Consider the following 25,367-nt stretch of genomic DNA (forward strand, 5'->3'; position numbering starts at 1 on the left):
GGAGAATGGGACTCAGTGAATAATTAGCAATAAATCATTTATCAAGGAAATACACTTTTTCCTTCTCTTTGTAGAAAATCCGTAAGCAAATCACAGCTGCTTCAGAAGTGTTTGCTATTCAAACCTGTTTCAAAAATAGGATTTTTTCCCCCATTCTTAGCAGTTTGGATTGATTGTAATTTCTCTGTTTCTCTAATTGCATTGATTAGCTACAGTTTGTCATATAGGTACATGATTAGCTGTCTCCCTCCTAGCTGGATATGTTTGCCTACTTCTCTAGAGCAAATATCAGTGTGTACACATGCAAATGTAATTTTTTTTTTCACCAAAATCTTTTCAACGACACTTTGAATGCTCTGAATGCTGGTTCCAAAATAATGAGGTTTCTTGAATTTCTGTGAAATGTAAACAAAAAATCGGATGTACAAGTAAATAGATTCGAAACAATGACAATATTTGCAGAATATTTTTGAAATAGTTCACTTTCTTTATTAAGTTTTTATCTGTGCATATTCCAATCTGATAGAAATTAAATAGACAAGATAAATAGTCAAAAATAATATCTGACATGCAAGATAAGCAAGGGATAGCAAACATCTGCATTACAGTGTGCAGTGCTTTGTTACAAAAGGCATATTTTGAATACAAAGGCTGTGACACTATTTTTCCCAACACGTTTTTGTGTTTATGGCTCCACTGAAGTCATTTTACCATTAAGTGTAGTGAGATCAGTGTGTTACCCAGAACAATTGACCATTGTCCTTTCCACCAGCCCAGTGCAGTGTTCTGCAGGCTTCCTCCTGCAAACGATAGGCTCCCTCATGCCACATATTTAGCTTTCCTCTAGTAGCAAGTGCTGGTATCTGGTTGAGATCAATGGATTAAAAGCTTTACAGGAGTGCTGAGAATTATTATTATCTTAGTTATCACTATTTCCCAGGAGTATTTCCCAGGACTGTAGAGACTTTGGGCCTCTAGATTGCAGGGTCAGACAATGCTGAGTGCCTGACACTATAATAAGAGAATTCATTCAAATAGAAATAGTGGTTGCCACCTACTAGTTTTGATAGCACTCAGGTAAAGGAAACATGTCAGAGGATGCCTGTGGGAAGAGATCCATCTCTAATCAAAAGCCATCCAAAAAGCCAATAAAATTAATTTCTCTTTCATAGCTTATGGAGAAAAAGGTGCATTTACAGAAAAATATAGATACTGAATCCCATTAGTAAAACAGCACATACCTTATACTTAAACATATATAAAGCCCTCTTTGAATGCTTTTTCAGAGCTCATGTTGCTGACAGTTACCTTAAGTCTTTTATGTGACCAACTTGCCTGCACACCTGGCGAGCAGCGAGCTCTGCTCCTCCACAGGGTGGATTGGGTTACGAGGGGGGGCAGCGCCAGGAAAGGCTCGGGAGGGGTGTCGGAATTATTTTTTAAGAAAAGCTTCAAATGGAAAGTGTAACCCAATGCTTTCTAAATGTGGAGACATGCTTAAAGAGCAGTGCTATTTGGTTTCTCTCTACTTTAGAGAAATTTAAATCCTCAGTAAATAAATCCTGCTCTTCAAGTACTGAACAAATGAAATCGCCCGATCAAAATTTAGAGAAGCTCCTGCTGCACTTTCCAAAAGCAGGAGAGATGGGGAGAGAGTCAGACTTCCTAAGGGAGAGGTAAAGTTCAGCCTCCAGCAGCACAGAGCTAAGATATGTCCCTGGGTCAACTCAGTGGAGGTGGGACAGCCTGGGTGTAAGCTGAGAGCAGAGCCTCACCTTCCTGGAGGAAGATCACAGCCAAGTGAATGTGCTCCTCTAGTAGAAACAGCCACTTTCAGAATAAGAAACTTCCTCCCTTTGAAGCCTACAGGCATGACAAGTATAGGCTTAGCAAAAACAGACAAGGGGAGAAAGAAGGAAAAACAGAAGATTACAGGAATTTTTTTAAAGCGCCTAATGGATGTGGAAAACTTCTTTCATGTTCTTGTGCAGTTGTGATCTCCAGGCACAGGTGTGAGCACAAACACATTCCCCCACAGCAGGGGCTGCCAGCACAGGAGAGGAAGTGAAGCTGTTCACAATGATGAAATGCTCTTCCAAAATACATGGCTAGGACATGCTCTTGTGATATTTTTGCTTGAGTATGATCAGGTCTGTGGCCAGAGAAGTGGCAGGGATGTGGTAGGGCTCATTCAGAACTGGTCAGCCCTCTTTCAATAAGCACTTTGGTTTGGGGTTTCAGTCAAGCAAAAGCAATCCCCATCCAGTAATTCAGCTGTGTCTGTTCGCTCTGATAAGTCACTGGAGCAGAGGCTCAGACCTGCATCAGCGACACCAAAGGTGAATGCTCAAACTTGTTGGATTGTATAATCCATCTCTCATTAAGTTTAATAATATTTAATTATTCCTACAAATTGGAACAGCTCAGGAGTGATAGAAAAATCTCGTTTTAAGTGACTGGCTCCTAGGAGTTAGAACAGATATGCAGGATGCAAAAGGTCAGGTTTTGAGTCTTTGCTTTGACCCATTCTGACCAGACTTGAGACTATGAGGTGGAAGATCCCAACTGTGAAGTTTCTGGCCAATTCATTATCAGGCCTTCTCTCTACTCCTTCAGGAGACAAAAACAAACAAACAAACAAAAGAAAAACAAAACAAAGGCAAAATATATAGTTCCTCCTCATATAGTAGAGGACCCTTTGGAATCTCCCAAATGTCTGATAGCGAATCTTTTACACTGTCCTTGTTCTAGGCAGGAGCACAGGTACATATTTATATGAAGCACAAGGAAGTGCTTCAGGGGCAGGGTAGCCTGGACAAAGGCAAGGTCCGGTTGCAAAAAGACTTAATCATCTGCAATAAACTCAGGCTTGTGTAGAAGGCTCAGAAAATGGCTTCTATCTTATTTGCTTCATTGTTTAAGCCAAACAGGGGGTTAAATTTTTCACATTAAGATCTCCTCCCCCCATTCTATGTCCCATTCTACCTTCAATAGCAATTCTCATTGTTATTTTTACTGTTGTCACTGTTTGAGATGAAAGTAGTTGGACAATAAACCCAGGAAAGATGCAGATGTATGTAACAGTGTTACAAGGCACACACAAACTAAACCTATTCTGCATTCTCTTACAGCCCTTAAAGACTATTGAAAGAGGGCCAAAAGAGGTCCCACAAGAGTAAGGGGCCTTTAGTGTATTCTTCATGGTTTTCCCACAGATAATTTGGAAGAAATACAGTGTACTTTTGCATGCCCCCAAAGTAAAATTGCAACCAGCTGATGAAACTATCTCAGCAGCAACAAGAGTCAACTCAGAAAGGCAGGGTTTGTTGCCAAATAACACAGATTGTTTATAATGAATATAAACAATTATACTGCTGACCAGATTCCCAGTACACTTCCATCCACAGAATATACAAAATACTGCTCTGGCAATGGTCTCTCAAATATTTGCCATATATTGAGCACTTTCAATGAATGAAATTCAGTGGAGATGACACAGAGGGAATTCCACATTGCACTGTTCCCATTTCCCAGCAATTTTTGTTTCCACATAATTAATTTTGCTTTTCATATTATAATCCTACATAGGCAAAATGCTTCTTTCTTCACCATGATCTCCCCCTAACTCTGATCCCACATTGATTGTTCTTGTCTTCTTATGTAACAAGTTTAACATTGAGCACAGACAAGAAGACAAGGGGAGTCTTGCAGTTTTTCTTCTTACCTCTCTTTCACTGTCACATCCCGGTGCAGATCTAGACAACATGACCCATCTTTCCAGAGCAGAGACCATATGCAAATTGGTGGTAGTACAGAAGAAAGGCTTTCCACTGCAACACCCACCCAAGTGGACTGAGCCTGGACACTGCCAAGCATTTATCTGAAAGCAGCAACTTCAGACGTTTCTAGTGCATTGTAAAACTGAAAACCCCCCACCATGGCAAAGTGTTGAGGGAACAAAAGTATCTACAACAAATGAGAAGAATCTTCCAAAAGAAAACATTTAAAGGTCTAATGATAGAAATACATTACATATTATGTTAACACAGGTAATTTGCAAGAAAGTTCCATAAATCATCATTTCAATGGGTCATGAACTTCAAACTGTGCATTCAGCTCAGCAATTTCATTAGAGCAGAATAACCTTATTTCCATACAAAGAGTAGGCATGGTGCTAATTCTAAAGTAGCAAATTGCCCTTTTGTTTCAAAACTTATTGATACTGTCACTGACAGATACAGGGAAGAAAAAAATGAAAACAACCATAAAAAGTTGGCCTTTTCAATGTTGTGCATAGAGGGGAAGTTGGAGAAGACGATGGCCCACTCACTGCAATTTTCTGTTGGAAAGGAATGTGTTTTGCTGGCAGAAGATAAGTTGCTTTAGTTATTACTGGAGTCAAAAGCTAACTCTGTGTATACCAGTTTGGAGCACAATTTCTAGCAGCTGCTTACAGATTTTTGAACTGTAGCCCCACATCTTCCTTTTTATTCCCTCAGAAAACCACTCTTGTCTCCACAATGTTTTCCTTGTAAGAAACAAGAGTTACTGTTACACATTTGCACAAAATAGAGCTTTTCTCTGTGATTTCTTCAAACCACTCTCACCAATTTTATCATGAGTGTTAGGAAGATAGCTGATGGGTGAGTTGTGGATTAAAGCTGCATCTGTCCTTCTAGAAAGCTGTACCTGTGAAGCTGCCCCATCAGCTTATTGCTACTCCTCTTCTTGCCCATTTCCACTGGCCACCCCACTGGCTCAGGCAGTCAGCAACAGACTTGGAAGTTCTGACCCTCATCTCAGCTAAACTCACTCTTAATACTGCAGAGGTTTCCCAGTTTTCAGTTTTACTGGGTTCAGTTGTGCACTTACCAAAGCCCATGACATGGACATTGACTTTATCAAAAACAGGACTGGGCCTGTGATGCTGTGATTAAAGTTTCAGGTGCAAATACAAACTCTCTTGAAAACAATGAACTGTCATACAATATTAAGTGCCAACTGACCAGTCAAGTTATTTTCTTGGCTCCCTATAGAACTGCAAGACCTTGGGTATAGCAAATATGAAAAAAATAATGATAAAGTGTGATACATTTGTGTCTGGCCTTGAAAATCTGCAGTTACTGCAGCTGTGGGTGCCTTACACTAACTACATCCTGTTTATAAACAGCCAGCACAAAAATGTCACTTTTCTGATTTGAAGTCATTTGCTGTAGCCAAATATGCATTTCATGATAACAAAAGTGTCTCAGCCAGTTAGAACTCATTGCTCTCCCCTGCAAATAAACAGTAATCAGCTCGTCCATTGGTGGCAGTTGCTCAGTTTGTATGTGCAGCTCCTGCTTTGAATATGCAGATCTCTCCACTCTCATTAGCTTCTAAAGTGCCTCTGCTCACCCTGCTTGCTGTAGCTGGCAGTTCTGAGCTGTTTGGGTGACAATACCGCAGCTTATCACCCTCTGCTGAAGGCAAAGATAATTTTAAAATGTATATAAAACAAAAAAGTCCCATGTCAAAAATCAAATAAAGCTGTTGAATTTTTTGATCTAGCACAGACTTCAATACTAAGAAAGAGTGGAAGGAAAACAGCTCTTGCAAATGGGTGGATCTTATCTATAAGGACTGAATCAGGCAGTGTCTTTGGCCCATGCCAATAAGCCTGGTGGAGTACATTTGCAGGGCTGGGTCTGAGTAAGGCACACCTCAGAAATGAAGTTTATTCAATGTAGATGCACCAGCTCTTGCTCTCAGTATAACAGTCTGCCTTCCCAGCACTGGCTGGTGCTATGTCTTCTGTGTTGTTCTGATTTATTTTTTAATAAGAGATAGTTTAGCAGACTGTATTAAGTTCTAAAGCTTAAGTTCCAGAAAATATATTTTTGTTATTAAGAAAAACCTGAATCAGCAACTCCTTGTAGGCTTATATGCAAGCTGCATGAGCAGGTTTGTGAAGGGTGTGTACATGCTGATCTGGCAGAGATTTACATCTGAGTGTAACCCATCTCTCTCTTCCACACCACAGTAGTCCCAGAGAAGTGATTGTGAACCCACAATATCAGTTAACAAACCATTACTGTGGTTTAAGGCATCAGTGCTTTACTTTTGCCAGTTACCAGTCCAGCATCAGAAATTTCCCCACATTTATTCAGCAGAATGGTCTCCAAGACTTCTCCCTGTTTTTCTGCCAGGCTTGTATGGCTTTAAAACTACATTAGGCTTAAATAGTTTAAGCAGGTGGTTAAGCTGTCTGCCTGATTTTGCCCAGAGAGCAGAGGGAAGAGGCACATGATCTATTCTGCAGTTACGGGGCAGCAGTGGTTGGCAGACAGGCAGTAAAAAGCAACTGGGCCTGGAAATGAACATCAGCACATGGGAGGGGATGTATGTGCTCAGCTCAAGCCCCTGGTCCTGCAGCAGCAACCAATGCTGGCAGGCTCTGCTCTCTGAGCAGAACCTCAGCGGCTGTCCCAGACAGGCTTGGAGGTCTTCTGGTCTATCTCAGCACAGGACTGGAAACTCTGGTCTCAATCACAAAAACTGCTCAGATCGTTAATAACTCCAGTCTATGTCAGTGGGCCTTAAGTGCCTGTTTGAGGCTTAGCCATCTGCAGATGGAAGGGAACATGTCCAGGGAATTTAACTAAGCCACAGGACTTTGCACTAAGGCAGCCACCAAACACTCCATCCACTCCTTGGTGGGATACAGTGTCTGACAAGCAGGTGGTAACAAACAGCTTGAGGAGACTGCTACATCTGCTTTGTTAAGTGAGCATGTGTCTGAGCCCTGAATCTGTCTTTCAATCAAGCTTTTAATAGGAAAATATAATCCTGAAAATGATATTTCTGAATGGGAACCAGTAAGGAATAAATGGAAACATAGGTATGGTTTAGAGTGAAATCAAAACAAAAAATCAGGCAAAGTGCTGTTAAAAAGTCCCATGGTGCTGAAAGCAACCACAACACACCAATCAATTATGAAACTCCAAACTGAAGTTTGAAACTGGCCAATCTCCTTGCCTAGTTTCCCTTGCAACATTGAGTCTAGCTTGAACAAAGAAAATTAACAGTAAACCAAAGAAAAATCACAGGGAGATATGGATCCAGTGTTTACAATGCCATCCTTTCACTGGGCTATGACAAGAGAGAAACTAGAAAAATACAAATTGTAGAATACAGTCTTATCTTGCTATTGGCCTTCTAAGATTGATGAACTATAAAAGCAATTAGCCAGAAATGTTTTTAAAACTTGTCAAATACATTATTTGACAAATATATTAATAAATCGTGTATCTAGGAACAAACTGCATGAGCTTTGAAAACCACCTCATCATTTTAAAACAACTTGAAAATCTCATTTCATCTCTTGATGAATCACCTGCCCACATTAGCAATAAACTGGCACAAGTAAGACAGAGACATTTTTATCCTTCACATCATATGAAGTGCATTTCAGGACACTTACACTTTGCTAAATTTAAGCAAAGGCAAAAAAAGGCACATGTGTATGTGTGTTTTGAGATAGTGGATGCACACACATAGGTCTGGGACAATTCTCTACATCTGTGTGAGCTCTCCCTGTGGTTGCTCTGCAAGGATTCTCCTCTGCGTAGAGACTGGTGGAGGTCCACAGGCATGGCTGAATGTCTCTCGAGTGATTCCCAGCTCACCTGCAGCTTCTGAACTGGTAAAAGACCCACCCAGTCCTTTAGGCACCCAAAAAATAAATTAATATAGGATAAACTTTACGTTCTTATCAGCAACTTCAATCTTAAGCAGTCAGGTTGCTCCGTGCAGACAGCTCATGTACACAACCTGTGTCCCCTCCAGTAACTCAAATGTATCTCCTTTAGGAAAGGGCCTTCCTCCACCCACCCAAGTGCTTTAGGCACCCAAAAAATAAATTAATATAGGATAAACTTTACGTTCTTATCAGCAACTTCAATCTTAAGCAGTCAGGTTGCTCCGTGCAGACAGCTCATGTACACAACCTGTGTCCCCTCCAGTAACTCAAATGTATCTCCTTTAGGAAAGGGCCTTCCTCCACCCACCCAAGTGGCACATACTGAGGCTGAGAAGCTCATTGCCCTCTCATTCCCCTCACTCCCTCTGCTGGCCTTGTCAATAGCTGAATTTGATAAAAGTGGGAGGAAAAAAACCATCCAATATTTATTTAACTGTTTGTGTAACTGCAGAAGTGCTTGCCCTGCAGGGTTAACTGACAGTGGCTTTCAGACCCGGTGGATGCTTCATCTGGCAGCTGTTTTTCACCTTATATATTGCTCATGACCATGCACTGCCACTTAATTAGGTTGAAATTAAATAAACGGATCCAATCCAATTCTCCAAGGTTATGGACTCACATCTGTGTACTGGACTGTAGTAACTGGTTGCTTTGCACTGCCAGGGGATGTAAATCGTGTGCTTGGTTTGGTGCCTACGCAGCATGTACTGAACTCCTGTGTGCTTCTCAGGGAGTCCCTAAGCTGTGCCCAAACTCAGCTTCACCTGGTACTTCTCCAAAAGAAAAGTTAAACTCTCATTCCTTGCAGTCTAAAATGTAGTCATTCACAATCCGTCTCTGAATCATGGTCAGTTCATGCAGCTTCTGTCAACCACTATCAGTAGCTAATTATACTGTTGGGCTGCTTTTTTTGCCATATGCCCACTGATATTTGCAGGTGAGATGGCTGAAGTATAACATCTTGGTGAGGGAGAAACATTCACAGGGATCCACTGGCTTTCACAAAAATTTCATCTGGAAAAGACCTGGAATCTAGTATGAAGGGAAAGAGAGGAAGAAAAAAAGTCCTTTTTTCAAAATTAAATATGCAAAAGCATGGCTTTTGGTGTAGAGCTGAGTGGGAACCCTCTACTAAGCCTTGGAAATGTCTGAAAAATTGAAGTATTGCCTGTTGGATCATTTTCTCCATTTCACAGGCTGAGAATGTCAGGTCTTAGCTGAAAAAGGAACCCAAATCTTCCCATCTTGAAGTCAAGGGACTTCCTTTGCTTTCTCCTGAGCATTGTTCTGGCTAATCTCTATTAATTCACAAGAAACCATACCATATATTAATAGACAACTTGGCCTTGGAATTTATTTTTCAGATTTTGCTATTGCCTCATAAACACAGAGCTTCCTTAAATTGTCATCAAAATACCTCACCATAAAATTACCGAAACAATAGAAGAAAAAACCTATAGCACTGCAACACCAAATTCTACTTCAAGTACTATGCTGTGAAATTCACTGTCCTTGCGAGGATCTAACAGCTTTGCCGTATTCTTTTACTGATATGGGTAGTCCAAAAGAAGCAATCACACTTTGAGCAAAAGTTGATTTAATTTCCATGGGACTGTGGGCTCCAATCTAGTGGGACCATCTTAACCCTTCTTATATGCAGTCAGCACTAACTGCTGTTCTTCGCTACTTTGCACATTAGATAGACATTTATGTCTGAGTAAAGTGGCTGTAATTTATATCTGAGCAAAGCAGGGCTCTTGATTTGGAAGCACTTTCCATGGGTGTAAATGACAAGCCCAAGGCAGCAGCAAATCCAGCCCAGGAGATACAGTTAGTCCCTTTCAGGGAGCCTGGGAAATGAGACTTTGATTATTGTGATCTGTAGTGGGGAGATGTTAAAGGCTGTGACACTTTGCTGGAGAGGGGAATGTTGTTTTTGCTGAGCCACATGCAGTGCCTCGTTTCCCACACTTTGTGCAGCACAAGGTGGGAGCTCTGCCCCTATTTCCACAAGGCTTCCTGCAGCTCACTTCGTGAGGGGCTTTGGGCACCTCCCGGATGGGCAGCCACAGGCGATGCTGTGATATGAGCACTGCGGTTCTCGGTAAATAAACTGTTGAGAAATGGCAGTATGCAATTAAATGGCAATAAAGATTTTGTTGTTTCAGTTTTATGCATGTTTTAAGACAAAATCTGTGATGAACTGCATTGTGTATGCTTGCGCCAAAATAAAGAGGGTAGCATGGCATATAAATAAGCTTAGCATTAGACGAGTATCTTTTTCAAATTATGAGTCGCTAACAGAGTTTTACAGAAATTTGATTATAATTTTACTGCATGGTGGACTCTTTTGCATGTTTCACAGATATCCACCTTTTAAATTTTATTTAATTTGTATTGATTTTTCCTGCACTTTCATAAGCAGGCATCACACATCTGAGCACACACAAAAATGATTACTTAAGTGATGATTTAAAAATAATGGATGTACATTAGCACATGAATGATTAATTCCTTTTTGTGAGTACAAGCATCCAGGCTATGGCTGAGTAAAATATTGATGGTACAAAGGAAATGAGCTGTTTCTTAATTTAGTTTTGTTCTGGTAATGTGTAACTAATGTTGTTCCCTTCCAGCAGTATGCATTTAGTGACCCTTTTAAATTTTAATACCTAGTGATAGCTAAACTAATAGTTTCATGGGATATATGACGGGATTTTGAAAATATGCAGATAGAGTTTACATGCATTAATTTGAGACTCTCTGTAACATTAATACAAATTAATACAAACAGGTACTACAGAAGAACCTAGATAAAGTCTTCACACATAGGCTGGCATTTCACTAGAAGATCAAGGCTCTTTTTGCACAAGACACATCAAAAGGTGGAGACTTCATTGTCACTATGGTCTCATGAGGCTGAGGCATATGAATCCCAGTTCATCAAGGCCTGATGCTCTTGTGATGCAAGTGAGAGTGTGGGGATTTGTGAGACTAGTACAAAATGAGAGCAGGGCTGCTTTTACCACCTGGCACTTGGGCACATGTTCACACTAAATGTAGGGGGACTTGAGCATTGAGATTAACCTCTTACTGTACTCCTACAGCTCCAGCCAGAGATATCTACATTGCAGTTTCTCACCATTCCCACAGCTGTTGAGGTGTTTCTGGAAGTTTTTGCCCCAACTACAGCACCTTGGAAGTGTTTTCCCACATGTTTTCTGCTAAATGCCACAGTGGGGAGAAAGGCACTGAAAGACAAACAGATCTCACATGGTCCTGCCCACACCTTCATTGCAGACGGTGGCAGACCAGGCTCATCCATCCCAAACTTTAACCTGGTGCCTGGTCAAACAGAGCAGTTTGCACTCAAAATCAAATAGAAACCTTTTAAATATTCCATAGATGTGTCTGGGCAGCAACACATGTAAGGACACAGGTTAAGGTAGAGCACAGCTACAGGCTTTGACATTCTCAGATGGGAATACAACCTTGTTACTCAGGTTGATATACAGACTGAATTGCTGGCACTGCCTCCCCCCTGCCCATCTGTTAGAATGGCACTTTGCCCACCGCCGTGGTGACATGCCAGGTTTCATTTGAAGTAGGTGTCTTCTAACAATGGGTTTAGAGAGCAGCCTGTTGAAGACAGCAACTGACACTACTTTCTTCAATAGGCTATTTTTGGAGTGGGAACACTTGCTGGCAGCAAGTGCAAAGGGCCTAAATCAGTTTCTGCTAGTCAGCTGCAAAAAAATATCGTTTGCTAGAGCAACAGAAGGTTTGGGCTACAAAGTAAAGAGATTGCTTCCATTTGCACTTTTTGGCCTCACATGGGTGTGTTTATTGTGGCTACTTAATCCCACTTTACCAAACTGCATGGCAATTTGCAGGCGAGAAGGGAAAAGGAGGAAGAGGAGCAGTGTATTACTTTTGAGACAAGAAAGGGTACTGCTTTGTTTAATTTTAAACCATGATCCTTTGATATTTTCCACTGTTGCAATGGATATTATATTGTAATCCTGCCAGGACATTTTGTATGTGAGGAAATGTATGAGGGTTGGTTCCCCTGGATGACATTTGAAAACCATAATTCACGTTTTTTTCCTTTGAAAACTTGGAGAAAAGAGGAATCTTCATGCAGTCCCATCAGAAATCATGGCTTTCTGTCATCAGGTCTGTTTGAAAGGGGTTTGAAGATCCTAGGGAAAACATAGACTTAGGCTCAGTCAAAAGTTCATGAAGGGGTGTAGATCACAGAGCAAGTTAACACACGCAGTCCTCCCTAGTGACATTCTGGATACAGGATGCCTGAAACGTGGGCAGGGTGTAAAACCACATGGCTTTAAGAGCAGCCCAGATGGCCAGCAACCCCAGGAACACATGCTCACGTGCTATCCTGATCCTTCTAGGAAGGATTTTGAATCTAAATTGTCAGCTTGACATCAGCACTGTGACATTATGGATGGACAGGAGTGATACACGATCCACCTTGCAGAGAGCTCCTCACTTTGGTCTGTAGTAAGAAGTCATATTGCCTAGCACCCCTTTTCTGACATGTCCAAAGCTCATCTGGGCTTGAGGCATGGCAGTGTGATGTGATGGGAGTCCAGGCTGGCCCATGGCCCTGGCAGTGCACTCCGAGCCTGGGGCAGTGCAGGGGCCTGGGCAGGTGGCAAGGGCCCCTCTAAGCCTGTGCTTCATGCAGCCCATCTCACCCAGGGAGAGTGTTTCCTTTGGTTACACGAGGAGGCAGAGACCTTTCCATCCCTCTCTGGTTTAGTGCTGAGCTCTTGGCCTGATGCACATACATGGCTATTAATGGCAGGGAGAGAAATGCCAACTAGGCATTCTCCACCAGCATGTAAAGTACATATGCACAAAATAAACAATCATTGAGATTCTTCTGAACACAGGAAGTTATTCAGGCAGCATCTGAAGTACTCAGATAAAATACCCAAGTCTGAAAGAGCTTTTGATAAGAAAGCTGAGAATAACCTGTAGTTATCTTTGGCTACTGGACAGTAGAGACTTTATTATAAAATGATTTATTTGCTATAACATGGCTGCTAAAATCCTGGCACCTTGTCATGCAAGCAATTAAAAAAAAAAAGTCAAATCTTTAAAAGAAGCTGGGAAAATTTGACTGGAGCCACAAACACATTTTCTTCCATTGCTTCCCAAACAGATAACCACTTTTCATGCCCTTCTCTTACCCACAAAGACACAGAAAAGAGGAGATCAGTAGCTCACAGTGACAGCAGCTACGACTGCATCACTCCAAGCAGCAGAGGGAACAGAGTGCCTGCAGCAGTGTCTGTGATTTGCCAAGAATGGAGATGTCATGGCTTACTCTTTTTTTTGAGCCACGTCAGATAATAGTTGTTGGCATTCCTACCTGAGCCTGTTTTTTCAAGTCAAGCACCATCCAGAGTATTTAGTAATAACTTCATTATTACCAGTTGCTGCTGTGTTGTGTATTTTTGCAATGTTAATTCTTTGAGTATATGCTGCAAATAGGAGATTTTGTGGGATAGAGTAGGTGCCACTGCTAATTTATATTGCCTTGGACCCAAAGTGTTTTCTACACTTTTGACCCCACACACCCTCCTCTCCTAGACCAAGCCTCCTCCCTGACAGCTCCTTTGCATGACTGTTTCCTGCATGAGTTGTCACAGACAATGGTATTTCCCCAGACTCTGTGGAGCTTTGCATCACTCAAGATTAGTGGGCTGACATGCACAGTCATACAAGCAGCTGGCACACTGTGATCAGTGAAACAATGTGGGGATGAAATGGGCCACCTATCTCATTGTTACCTGCTGTCACCTCAAAGGTGAAAACATGTCATCTTGCATCCTCTAACTAAAAGTGGTAGGGTATGTCCCAGGATCACTGGCTTCTGGACACGGTGCCATTTCCAATGTTGGTGGGGGGAAGGAGTAACAGTAACTCCAAAGGATCAAAGAGCCTGCACTCATTTTTGCCTCTTAATATTCATAATGTGGCATATAGAGAATAATAACTGTATGTACTCACTGTCTGTAAGGGGAAATTTTCCTTCTGCATTAACGTACAAAGCAGAACAGAGAAAACCATGGGTGGTTCTGTTACAGCTACTCAATGGAAAAGCTTTTGCAGCCCACAGCTAGCACACAAGGAGGAATACTGAGGTACACCAAAGCTAGAAGTATTTTTTTCAAACAGTAATGTTAGATAAGGTCCTAAGTGTTGAAAAAATAATTAAAGGTATCACCTATGCCTCAAGTACAAAATATCCCAGGCTGAAGTACATACTGAGATGTCAAGGGGCATACACTAAACAGAAACTCAATGTAATATGCCACAGGCAGCAATTCCTGTCATGACTGATTGGGTGTGGGCTATGAACTTTCTATGTGTGTCACAGAGGTAAAAGTAAGTAGTTTGATCATCTTTCTTCAAACCCAAGATGAGAGTCTACCCTCTTGCTGGACAGGAATGCCATGTGGTATGGCTTTATTTCAGAATTCAAGCAGATACAAATTTACAAGCAGTTTGTTTATCTTTCTATTCTTAGTAATTACTGGTATTAACTATTTTCTAAGCACCCTCTCTACATCAGCCCTGAATAATGTCTGTCTGATCCTTTACAACTGTCTCACTGCCACCCAAATGGGGCAGGTTTTTGGCTCCTGAGTCAGTGTTAGGCTGGACAGCTGCTCAGCTGTGACAGCCCAAGGAGCTACCTCAGGCTTGCCCAAGGGAGATTCAGACTGTACTAAATTACATTCTTAGAAACTTATTTAAGGCCTTAATCCATGGAGTTATATTTGGTGGGACAGTGAAGGAGCAAGGTTTATGTGTGTCTGTGGATGTGTCTGTGTGAGTCTATACATGCACACATGTCTAATTGCTTGTTTTCTGTAATACTAAAACCCCCCGTGACTATAAAATGTCATCAGCTGCTACCTGTGGACTCCCCTTTGTGTAGGATGTGCTTGTTTGTGTATGAAGTCAAGCTGATTCATGTTGAATTTTATGGACTCTGGAATAAGTAACATGATACAAATCTGTAGATAAACTAATCTGCTGGTATTTATAACCAGTGAGCAATTGCCTCATCCCTTTGCAAGTTTTGAGATGTGACAGTTACAGTAGAAAGTAGCTTTACTGTAGCTCTGAGCTGTTTGAGAACATGTATGATTGGCTGTATTTCTAAGAGAATATTTGATTTACCTTAAAGAAAACATCAATCATGTCTTTGGTCATTCTTACTGATAGGGAGTAATTTTTCTTCTTGGCCAAGACATAAAACACTTAAAATTCTGAGCCTAGTGAAACAAATAAAAAGATAAAATCATCTGTTCTCATCCTACATTATCTTGTAATTTACACATAAATAACAGTGAAATAATAGAATGTTTTCAGACCTGTTCCTGTTCTGAAGGTCAGTGGGTCTCCACAGGACAACAGGGACTCATCATACAGAATCAATTATAGGATTAGGTAATCCCCTAAAATGGCACTGAAAAGTGATTTTGTGTAACAGAAGTTGATATATATAATATATAAATAGATAACATTAAGTGTCTTGTCATCTGGTGATTATATGCCATGAACACAGATTTGTTAGTAATACATCTTTTCATCTGTCTATGCCTGAAAAAGGCAGCACATTTTACTACTGGTGAGGAAAAGTGTAGGTAAACACTGTGGATGGTGACTCTGTACTGAATACAGCTGTATGACAAATGAAATTTTGGAAATTAAAATTGTAGCCTGTGAGGAAGATCCCCTATTAATATTGGAAGTGTGCCATTAAATCTAACTACAGTGGTTTGTTGATATTACCTTAGATGTTTTAAATAAATTCCCCATCAAAAGATAGGTTCTGTAATATGCCTAAATGAAAAGCTAATCATTGTACAGAAAATGGAGTTTTCTGGCTTTCAATCATTCCTGTAGACATTTAAAGTGCTGAAGGGAGTTTGCAACACCTGCCACTCTACACCTGGCCCCAAAGAGCACATGGCAATGTCTTCAGCTTGGCTTTTCTTTTCCCAGCTCTCTGCCCCGTACAGCTGTCCCTCTCTGGAATTTTTTTTTTTTTGCTATTATTATTCTTTTGCAAGGACCAGGAACTAGTAATATTATACTGCTGCAATGATCTTCGCAGGAAAGCGCCATGGTCAGAACTCTTGGCCTGAAAGACTTGGTTTTTCAAAGTTAAGCCTGATGGGGAGCTTACAGACAGGAAAGACCAGTTTTTTACAAGACTGTGCCCAGTTATGTTTGTTGCTTGAATCTCTTTTATTAGCTTTGACATAGAGTCATCCAGATTTCACTCCAAGCACATTTCATCCAGATTTCACTCAAAGCACATGTCAAGTAGTACAATACATGGGACAACACATTACAAGTGTTGTGTCTCTGACTCTTCCATCTTTGTTGACACAGTTCTCTCTGCCAACCCCACAGCCTCAGCAGAGGAGGAATTTCTGGCTTTCCACTGCCTCGGGTTCATCTGCACAGGATCCTGCATGATCCCCACTGGCTGACCCACGCCGTATACTGCCAAAGCTTAGAAAAAATTGTTTTCCAGTTTGTTTTTATTCATTACTGGCACATCTCTTCTACCTCCCCAGAGGTAGATGGGGGAATTGAAGAACCAAGATACTGAATTTCAGATGAACTTTTGCCTAAGTAAGAATTGAGAGCAGCTATTAGATTTATCACTTAAATGTTCAATATAGAGGTAATGTTCTGTATGCTTCTCAAGGCAAACTGGTGTCAGATGATCGTGGGTGGTCATGAATAACGTTGTGGACCCATTTCTTACACCAGCCAGAAAGATAAATGACAGGAGTGGAAGCGTCTGCACACGCTGATCCTATACAGAGACAGGATAAAGTTGCCAAGTTTGGGTGCACAGCCCATCGTTGTTAGCAGAAAATTATCACTACATCTTCAAGTGACAGGCACACAACCTGCCATTTGTGCACATCCCTCTAAGTGAAGAGGCAGATTAGAAGAATATAAAAAAGAAAGCACAGTGATGTTGTTAATAGTGGGACTCAATGATCTTAAAGGTCTTTTCCAACCTAAATGATTCTATGTTAATTTTTGACAGTCAGAATTACTTTAAGCATAACTATCAACACAATACTCAAGAAGATACTATAAAAAATAGCTGGTATTGTTTTCTGTCCTATATTGTACAGAATGGTAATTTCTTAAAAGCACCTCCTATAATCTTCTGACAACTGAAGAGGGTGAAAAGGAGGATTTCCCATAATTTGGAAAATATGAGAAAATTTCATCTTTCCTTTAGGCATTATGAAGAACTACACTCATGTGATACTTGAATTGGATACTATTTACAGGGATAAATTTGCAACGTCTCTTCTTAAACTTAACACTCTTTATACAGTAGTTGACTTATAACCAATTATTTGACTGTATCAACACCGCACAGGCTTATTATATTGGCAATTTGCTATTTTTAGCCTGCTGGTGTAAATCATGAGCGACAGTGTTCTGAAATGTCTCACTTCTGACTTGTGTTGATACTGCCACAAGCTCAGGACTTGAGGAAGGAAAATGGTTTTATTGCTTTGGCAGCTAAAGACTGATATTATCACTTATATTCCCCCAGGCAACAAGGTTTAGGGTGACTGAACAGGGATAGGATTTAAATGCACTCCAGGTACACTAAAGGCCCATCTTGGGATCTAAAACCATGGGGAATGGGGGTGAATAAGTGGCTACAAATAGGGTAATAACTACAGTAAGAGTTCATGGAGATGGCATGCTAAAGCCAGGAATGGTAGGCATCCATTTGACAGAGGTGAGCATTAGGAAGCACTTAATTCTGCTTTGTACAGGCTAAAGGTGAAGTACCCTAATGAGCTATCAGATTCAGCTTGTGTGGCTTTAACCCTGTTCTGGTGCTGAGCTGTGAAGCATTATAGCTTGGTCTTCCTATTTTCTACATTTATGTTCTTGGAAATCCAAACGAGAGAATTCTTCACCAATCAATAGAGATAAAAAGCCTGTTTTATCTTGGAAATTGTTCTACATTTAGTCAGTTCTACATTTATTCACATATTACACATGCCTGCCCTGCCCTGCACAATGGCTCCCCAGATACTGAGAAGACATGAAGGCACATAAAACCAGAGCTGTAAGAAAATAACTTTTCTAGGTTGTTACCAGAAACTAATATTATCAGGCAGACTAATGTTTACCTCAGCTATGGGAGCATTATTCATTGAATAGCACCTTAAATTGTCCAACTAATTTTATGCACTCATAATAAATAAATTCTATTCTCTTTTATTATCAAACTTAATTACAGTCAAAGTAAGTCATAACATCCTCACTTTGCAATTTAGATTTAAGAACAGTGAATACAAAAACTGCATGTCTACTTCATCAGAAATTAAGTATTGATCCATATTAAATTACGTACCACTTGCTCTATACAATGCCATGCAGTAGGCAGGTGTCTGTATGCACTGGCAAAATGTGATGGGGTTTGGAAGTGAAAAAAAAAGAGAAGGGAGGAAGAAAATATTTAGCTAAAATAAAATTACTTCTAGGAGATAACATCATCACTTTTTGGCACTGCTGTGACTTCACTATCCTTCTGTAACTGACATTTGCTGGTTTTACTGGAAATGACACAGCTTAAATGAACATGTCCTCAAAATATAAGTTTCATATTTCATCCAGATGCCATTGTGTCCGTGGGTTACATGCTGAGTCACTGATTCAGCTCTGGCTCAGGCAGGGGGAAACCATCAATACCACTTTCCTCAGCACTTTGTATTTCCTAGGGATGTGCCATTTGAGCAAATTTCCTGCCCCACCATGCTCTGAAGTGGTTTCCCAAACGTACAAACTGCCCTGCGCTCTGTGCACTTACACTTCCTTACCAAATCACTGTGTGGCTGAAGCGGGGATTTTAATCAACACACCTGCTTGCTGAAATCAGTTCAGCCTTGCTTATAAACCCAATGGAGGCATTCAAGCACAAAGAAATGTCTGGTTTAAATACATATTAGTTTAGTATTATCCATATATTAATGAATCAAAAACTCAATATGGTGTTCTAACAGATGGCGGTTCTATTATCAGTATGTAAATTTTTAATATTTTGCTTACATTTTCAAATTCGTGAACAAGTGTTGCTTAAGTCTGTAAAACACTTAGAGGGTGAAAAGTCCTTTAGACAGTAGGAATAATCCATATGCTAAACTCATGAGATAGGGTGGGTAAGTGCTCTTGTTACCACCTGGAGCACAGGGACAGTCTGGTTGGAGCCAAAGCTGGTCCTGGGGCATTCCTGGCTCTTGGGCTGACAGTCCATTTTATTGTACCTCTGTACTTTCAGATTCTGCTGATGTGTTTCTTTTACAAATCAATCTTTCTAGGGGTAATTAACATTTAAAAGCCAGGTTTCTTTTAATTCCATTAGTATGTTTGTGACAAGAAATGTGTTAGCAGAATCCAAAGGTTAAGAGTTACAATGAAGAACAAGTTTTAGGATAAATGAAAGTTAAGGCCTAAAATAGCCTAACAATACCCCATTAATCTGCACATTATTGACACAATAGTGGTCTGTTGTGTCAATGAGGATTTAAGAAGCTTTGCAGCACATATTACTGATAGTTTATCATATCAATAGGAGCCTGCATATATTTGTGTTTAAAAACCTGTGGCTGTGTAATTCCCTGACTGCACACATATTGTAAGTGCACATACTTTAAATCCTTACATAAAGTGCTTTCTAGCCATGCAGCAAATTTTGAAACGATAATAAACTACCATGTTTAAGTGTAGACACAAGATATTAGTCTTGACTACACCAAATCCTCTAAAATGCTGTACTTGAAACTGGAACCCTTTGCCCTACAGGAATGCGATCCGATTCTCAACATTGTGTCACCTGCCTAATTGAAGCAGAAAGAGATTTAAACCATATTAATCTTTCATCCTGATATATGGAAACGAGTCAGCTTGTGGCTGGGAGGTATAGCAGGGAAGAAAGGTCCCTTCCCACAAGCTGCCCTTCTCAGAGCAGAGGGGAGCGTGCAGCCACAGCCCAAGCAGATGCCACAGGCTGTGCATCCGATGCCCCCACTGTAGGGATTAACAGAGCAACATTGCAGAGTAATTTCTACATGGCACTCACAAAAGGGATGTATCGAATGAAAATATGAGTGGCTTTTCTAGTACTGCAGTTTTTCTGGCTGGCACTACTATCAGGCCTTTCAAAAGCCAAGAAGGAAATCCCACATTTGTAATGGCCTGGTATGGGTAACTGGCACCGAGGTACCCGTCTGTACCCACAATAAATTCATAGAACGGTGGGTCTGCTCTGAGTCTTTGACTTTCAGTGCAAAGGCCATGGAGCTATTCTGTGAAATGAATCCTTCTGTTTGAGGCACTTTCAGCTTTTTCTGTCCTCAGGTTGCAATTCGATTCCTAACCAAGCGAGTCTATTGCAGCATTTTCATGCACTGGGCAAATTTTGATGCTTTTTAGATTAGGGATGTTCAGGAGAAAGAGAAAATAATATCCTTACACCTTTAACAGGCAGCAGCTCCGGGGGTGCCACATAGCCGTGCTCTGTTCGCTGTGAGGAAGCCCATAATGATCTCGCCTTTAGCCTGTCACCACTAGGAAACATCAGAGAGAGAAAGCCAAGGGGCTGAGTTGCCAAAAACGTCCTATTCCCATGGCTGGGAGATTTTGTTGGCACCATCTCTAAAGAGAATTTACTATGGGCCAAATCCTGGCGCCCTTGCTTAGATGAATCAGTTCTCAAGAGGCAACGCTCCCGCTGCGAGTGGTGTGTGCGCAAAAGCCTGCCAGATCAGCCCAAAATCCTGTTCGGGACTATCCAGCGCTTGTCTTCCAGAGGGGCAGGAGCATCGTGGGGAGCACCGGCCCAAGGATTTTCTGTGGAGCCAGTGCACACCTAAGGGGCTGGAATTTGGGAACCGCGTGTGCATGAAGGAGATATTCCCCAACAAAAATCTCTAGATTTTTTTAAACTCAGTATTTTTCTCATTTCCCATAAAACAAACACAGATGATACAGTTTGGCAAGTAATCCTTTTTTACTCCTTGCAGGGGCATCCAAAATACTCCATGGCACTTTAAGCCTTAATTAATTTATCTTTCATGTGAAGAAAAATGAATTAGTGACAGCTATTTCCTGGACTTCATTTCTGGGATTAAACCTTTTGTTTCTGGAGTATCTGAGGGGATTTTGGACAGGCATTTAAAAAGATGTCATTTCAAGGACATCCCCCCCAGCACCACACGCGAAGTACTCGTCTGCAAAATCGAGCCTCATTAGCCTGCAAAATTGCATTGCTCGCAATGACTTTTTTCTTTCCACGTAGAAACAAAAATCTGTTTTAAGCAGCGAAGGTGGCGTCGGCGATGAAGAAAACGCCTTCTGGTGGTTTCGCCCCAGCTGTTTACCTCCGCGGCCGCGGGGGCAGGTTTAGTCGAGGTGTTTGGGGAGGGGTAAAACTACGGACGAAGTTTTGCCGGAGCTGCGCTCACCGGCCGGGGCCGGGGCCGCTCGGTGCGGGCGGCGGGAGCGGGGCGGCGCCCGGCGCTGCCCGCGGCGGGGGAGGCGGAGGCGATGGCGGGGGGGGGGCCGCGGCCGGGGCGGTGCCGGTCCGCCCCCGCCTCGCCATGGCGCGACTCGCCGCCGAGCTCCGCCGCCGGCCGCGGGCCGCGCTCCCACTGCGGTGAGACCCAAAAGTTTCCGCGGTGGCGGCGGGCGCGGGGTCAGGCGAGAATAAACCCATTAGCGGGAGGTGGAGGTGGAGGTGGAGGGAGGGGAGGAGGGGGTGGTCTCTTGCGGGCGCGCCTCCCCCGCGCCGCCCCGGCTCGCAGCGCAGCGCCGGGATGGGGCGCCCGGCGGGGGACGGCGGGCGGAGCGGAGCGGGCGGCCCCGCCGGCGGGCGGCGGCCGCGGGCAGCGGCGGCAGCGGCAGGTACGGGGGAGCGCGGCGGGAGCGCTGCCGAGCGCAGTGCAGCGGGCGGGAGCCGGCGCCGGCCGGGCACGGGGCGGCCGGAGCGGAGCCCTCGGGTTCATCCCCGCCGAAGTCGCCCCGGGGCGCTCGGGGTGAGCTGGGGCTGTGGCGCCGCGTCGGGGGCTGAGCCGCCCTGGCCCCGGGGCTCGGCGCTGCCGGCGGGGCGGGCGCCCGGCGAGGCGTGATTTACGGGCTCCCCGGCAGCAGCCGGGCGCTGGGAGGCAGAGGGAGCTGTGTTTCCAGCTCCCCATCAATTATGGATGGAAACAAATACTGGAGTCAGTTGTGAATTATCCCCGCGCCGCGGCGGGGGCAGCTCCGCGCCGCCCTCCTGCCGAAAACAATGCTCAGGTGCGGAGTGGGGAAACTTTTTTTTTCCGGGAGGGTGGGAACGTTTCAGCACTGCAGAAACCGATACGGCTGCTTTCAGGGAGTAATTAGGAAGGGCTTAAAGTCTTCTTTATTATTTATAAGTATGAATGGAAATGAAAGGTCGCTCAGATATTTCTAGGTGGCTATTACGGCTGTGTTTTAAAGGGCTGGGGGGTGATTGTGCGGGGCGTTTTGTGATTGTCGTTGTATCTTGTCTTGTGAGTTGAAAAATTCGATTAACTGCTTTAGGTTGATGTGTTGAAAAAATTGTAGTTCCGGTGGATGTCCCACTTGTTTGCATGAATATAGCTAGTCCTAAATTAGTGGGTTTCTGCCAATTTCTGAGTTGTTTCTCACTTCTGGTCAAGATTATGTCTGTATCACGGGCATTAGCCTGTGAGTAATTTGAGCAGAATTCAGCCCTCAGTGTGTAAAGTCATTTGTATTTATATATGTGTGTGGCTTAGAATACATTTACTTTTGAGCATAGCAGCAGCAATGATGGTTCATAATGCTCACATATGTGGCACTTGCTGTACAGATGGTATTGTAGCTTATCCATGTACACACACACACGCTTCACACATAATGTGCAGGAATTACAGCAAACTTCCTCCAGAATACTGTTCAGTGCTCTGAAAATGTGTGACATTTTTCCCCTGGTTATTTCCTTTGGGGCAAAAAAACCATGAATCTTTATTGGGATACCTTTGTCCTCTGGGTTGTTGGTCTTATTAATGTGTATTAATTCCCTAAATGTTATGTGAAGGAACAGCTTCCTACTGTCTTAGAGGCTTTTACTGCTGGTCTATTGCTCTCACATACAAATACTTTCACAGAGAATTTTCTGAGGTTCTCTCCTTTTTCCAAGTCCAACAGGAAGCTCATTGTAAAGCTTTGCAATTACTTTTGTGGCAAAAGAGAATAGATGTTTTTCCTGCTTTATTCACACTATAAAATTCTATGCACCTCCAAAGTCTACTTCAGTTCCTTTCAGTAAATTAAGTTGTACGTAATCATGTTTAATGTAGTAAGTGACAGGCATATTTTGTTATGTTGGCAGATATTGTATAAACATTTACTCTGGCTTTGATAAATACAAATTGCCAGCTCAGTGCTCTGATTTCTTTTCTATATATTCACGAACTTGAACACTTTTTGCATTAACTAAGAGAAAGCTTAGGGTTTTTAAATCAGAAAGAAAAAGTTTGTAGTAAGAATTTGTTAGCATTCTGAATTATGTAGTTCAGATTTATTTTCAAAAAGACAGCTAAAAAGTATAACCCAGAGGCTCTAAATTGGTTTATTTAACCAGCTTCTCACTTTCATCTGCACCTTAAGTTACATTGAACCTTCCTCCCCCATATCCTGCAGTCTGTCACTACCTGTTCTTCTTTCTGGTCGAGATGCAACAAAGATAACATCATTTTCTAAATGTGCTTTGTGTGATGCAGGAGTGTGTGCCAGGAATACAGTGATGGCCCTGTCAAAGCTCTACAAACCAGCTGTATGGCTGCGGGTTTTTCCCCCCAGCCTCTCACGCCCTTTGAGCTGGACCATCTGAATGTTTCTGGGAACGGCTGATCTGAGCCGACTGTTACAGCAGATACTTTAGCCCTTGGAGCCTCCATAACTTTGCAGTATATTTATGAAGATGACATGTTTAGATAGAATGCTTATTTCTATATACAGTCCACTCTCAATAAATTGGTCTTTGGTCCGATCGGTCCTGTCATGAGAGATGTGTGAAGGAAAAGTCCATCATAGAAGCTCACTCCAAAGTATATATTAGGCATTTGTAATAATGTATCTTCTGGTCTTACTGCAGTTGGTCACATGCTGATTTGAGCTCTGGATTTTTATGGAGTTTGAATTCCTTTACAAACCTTAGTGCACTTAACACAGGATTTGGCATCCTTTGAAGTCAGGTGAAGCCCAGTTGGATGGACAGAACCTGTATGGAAATGTTGAAATGCTATGGTTGTTCCTTCTGAAAAGAAGAAATTTGAAATCTGATGTCAAGTGGAGATCATGTGTGAATACAATCAGTTTTCATCAAGTGTTATACAAGTGATATGACTTGAGACTGTTTTGATTCTAGTCTTTCTTTGTAAGACAAAGGAAACAGCTACATCAACAGCTTCCGTGCCTGTATAAGCTTATGTTGAGTTCACTTATGTAGTCAATATTTTTCAAGACATAGACTATGTGTTTAGTTTGCTTACTGAACAGAGATGGTGGTTGATTGCATACTCATCTGTTAAACATACCTCCAATTCCAGATTGTTAAAATCAGATACCTTTCCACTTGATAAAGTAATAATTTGCTCCACAAATAATTAAGAAAAGATGAAATAAGGCATCATACTTACATTGGGTTGTACAAGTTATTTTCAGTCTTAGCAACTCTGTATGTAATTAAAACAGTTCAAATGTCGTTTTCATCAAAACTGCTGCTCGAACAGATGATCTCTTTTCTTATGCATCTGATAAGCTACAGCAGTTACTGTTAAAATCCATCTAAGCCATTTTACTAAGTTGTTGCTTGTTCTGTGAATAGCTGCTGGCCTTGAGTTCAAAAGAAAGTGGATTCTGATTTGTTCCCATGTCACATGGAAGAGGTGTGCAGTCAAAATCGTATTACTGCCCTTTCGATGCTGTTTTCTGGAGCTCTGTGTGGCTCTGTCTAGCATAGTCTACTTGTCCTCATTGTGGCTTGACAGTAATTACAGTACAGCTAATATCAGAAGTTGATTGAATTTATTCAGACTGAAAGACTGTTGAATTGTCCCACTTCCAGAGTCAAATGTTTGTGTTAACCACAGAGATCAAATCTGTAGTGCACATACATAGCATATGAGTAGTGTTTATTTCTCTAACTTTTCTATTCCGTTTGGCTTTTGTTAACTAACCCAGATTAGCATTTTAACAACCCTGAAGTGAACTTCTGCCATTCTCCCTGCTTGGATAGTGTGTGTAGACCATCCATCATCCTGTCCTTGGCCACAACAGGCTACGGGCTCCATAACCATTTGGAGCTACACAGAAACCATCCGACTGTGAACAGCACAGCTGGCTACAGCAATTTTTTCTTCCACACCAGTGGCAGCATTGTCTGGCTATGGTAACTAAAGTTAACATCCAGAACGTGAAGTTTCTTTCATTGGGGCACCCCTGCCCAGCCCCACTGTGGCGCGGTGTGCACACCTGCAGG

At 42.1% G+C, this 25,367-nt stretch overlaps 1 protein-coding gene across 7 annotated transcripts in view; it reads left to right on the forward strand.

The window, feature by feature from the left end:
* The window catches only part of SEMA6D (semaphorin 6D), a 251,320-nt gene that overhangs the window by 198,471 nt on the left and 27,482 nt on the right, over positions 1 to 25,367 (forward strand). For 4 of the 7 annotated variants that reach the window (XM_071568756.1, XM_071568760.1, XM_071568759.1 and 1 more), the window contains exon 1: positions 21,423 to 21,494. The exons of 1 other annotated variant lie outside the window; for it this stretch is intronic. The gene's annotated coding sequence lies outside the window, so the exon portion shown is untranslated. Of the gene's footprint in view, positions 1 to 21,422; positions 21,495 to 21,637; positions 21,743 to 21,971; positions 22,133 to 25,367 lie in introns of those variants that run through there. 2 more of the 7 variants (XM_071568763.1, XM_071568762.1) reach the window with 2 other exon arrangements.

The sequence above is a fragment of the Pithys albifrons genome, chromosome 13 (assembly GCF_047495875.1).
Source record: "Pithys albifrons albifrons isolate INPA30051 chromosome 13, PitAlb_v1, whole genome shotgun sequence".
Taxonomy (NCBI): domain Eukaryota; kingdom Metazoa; phylum Chordata; class Aves; order Passeriformes; family Thamnophilidae; genus Pithys; species Pithys albifrons.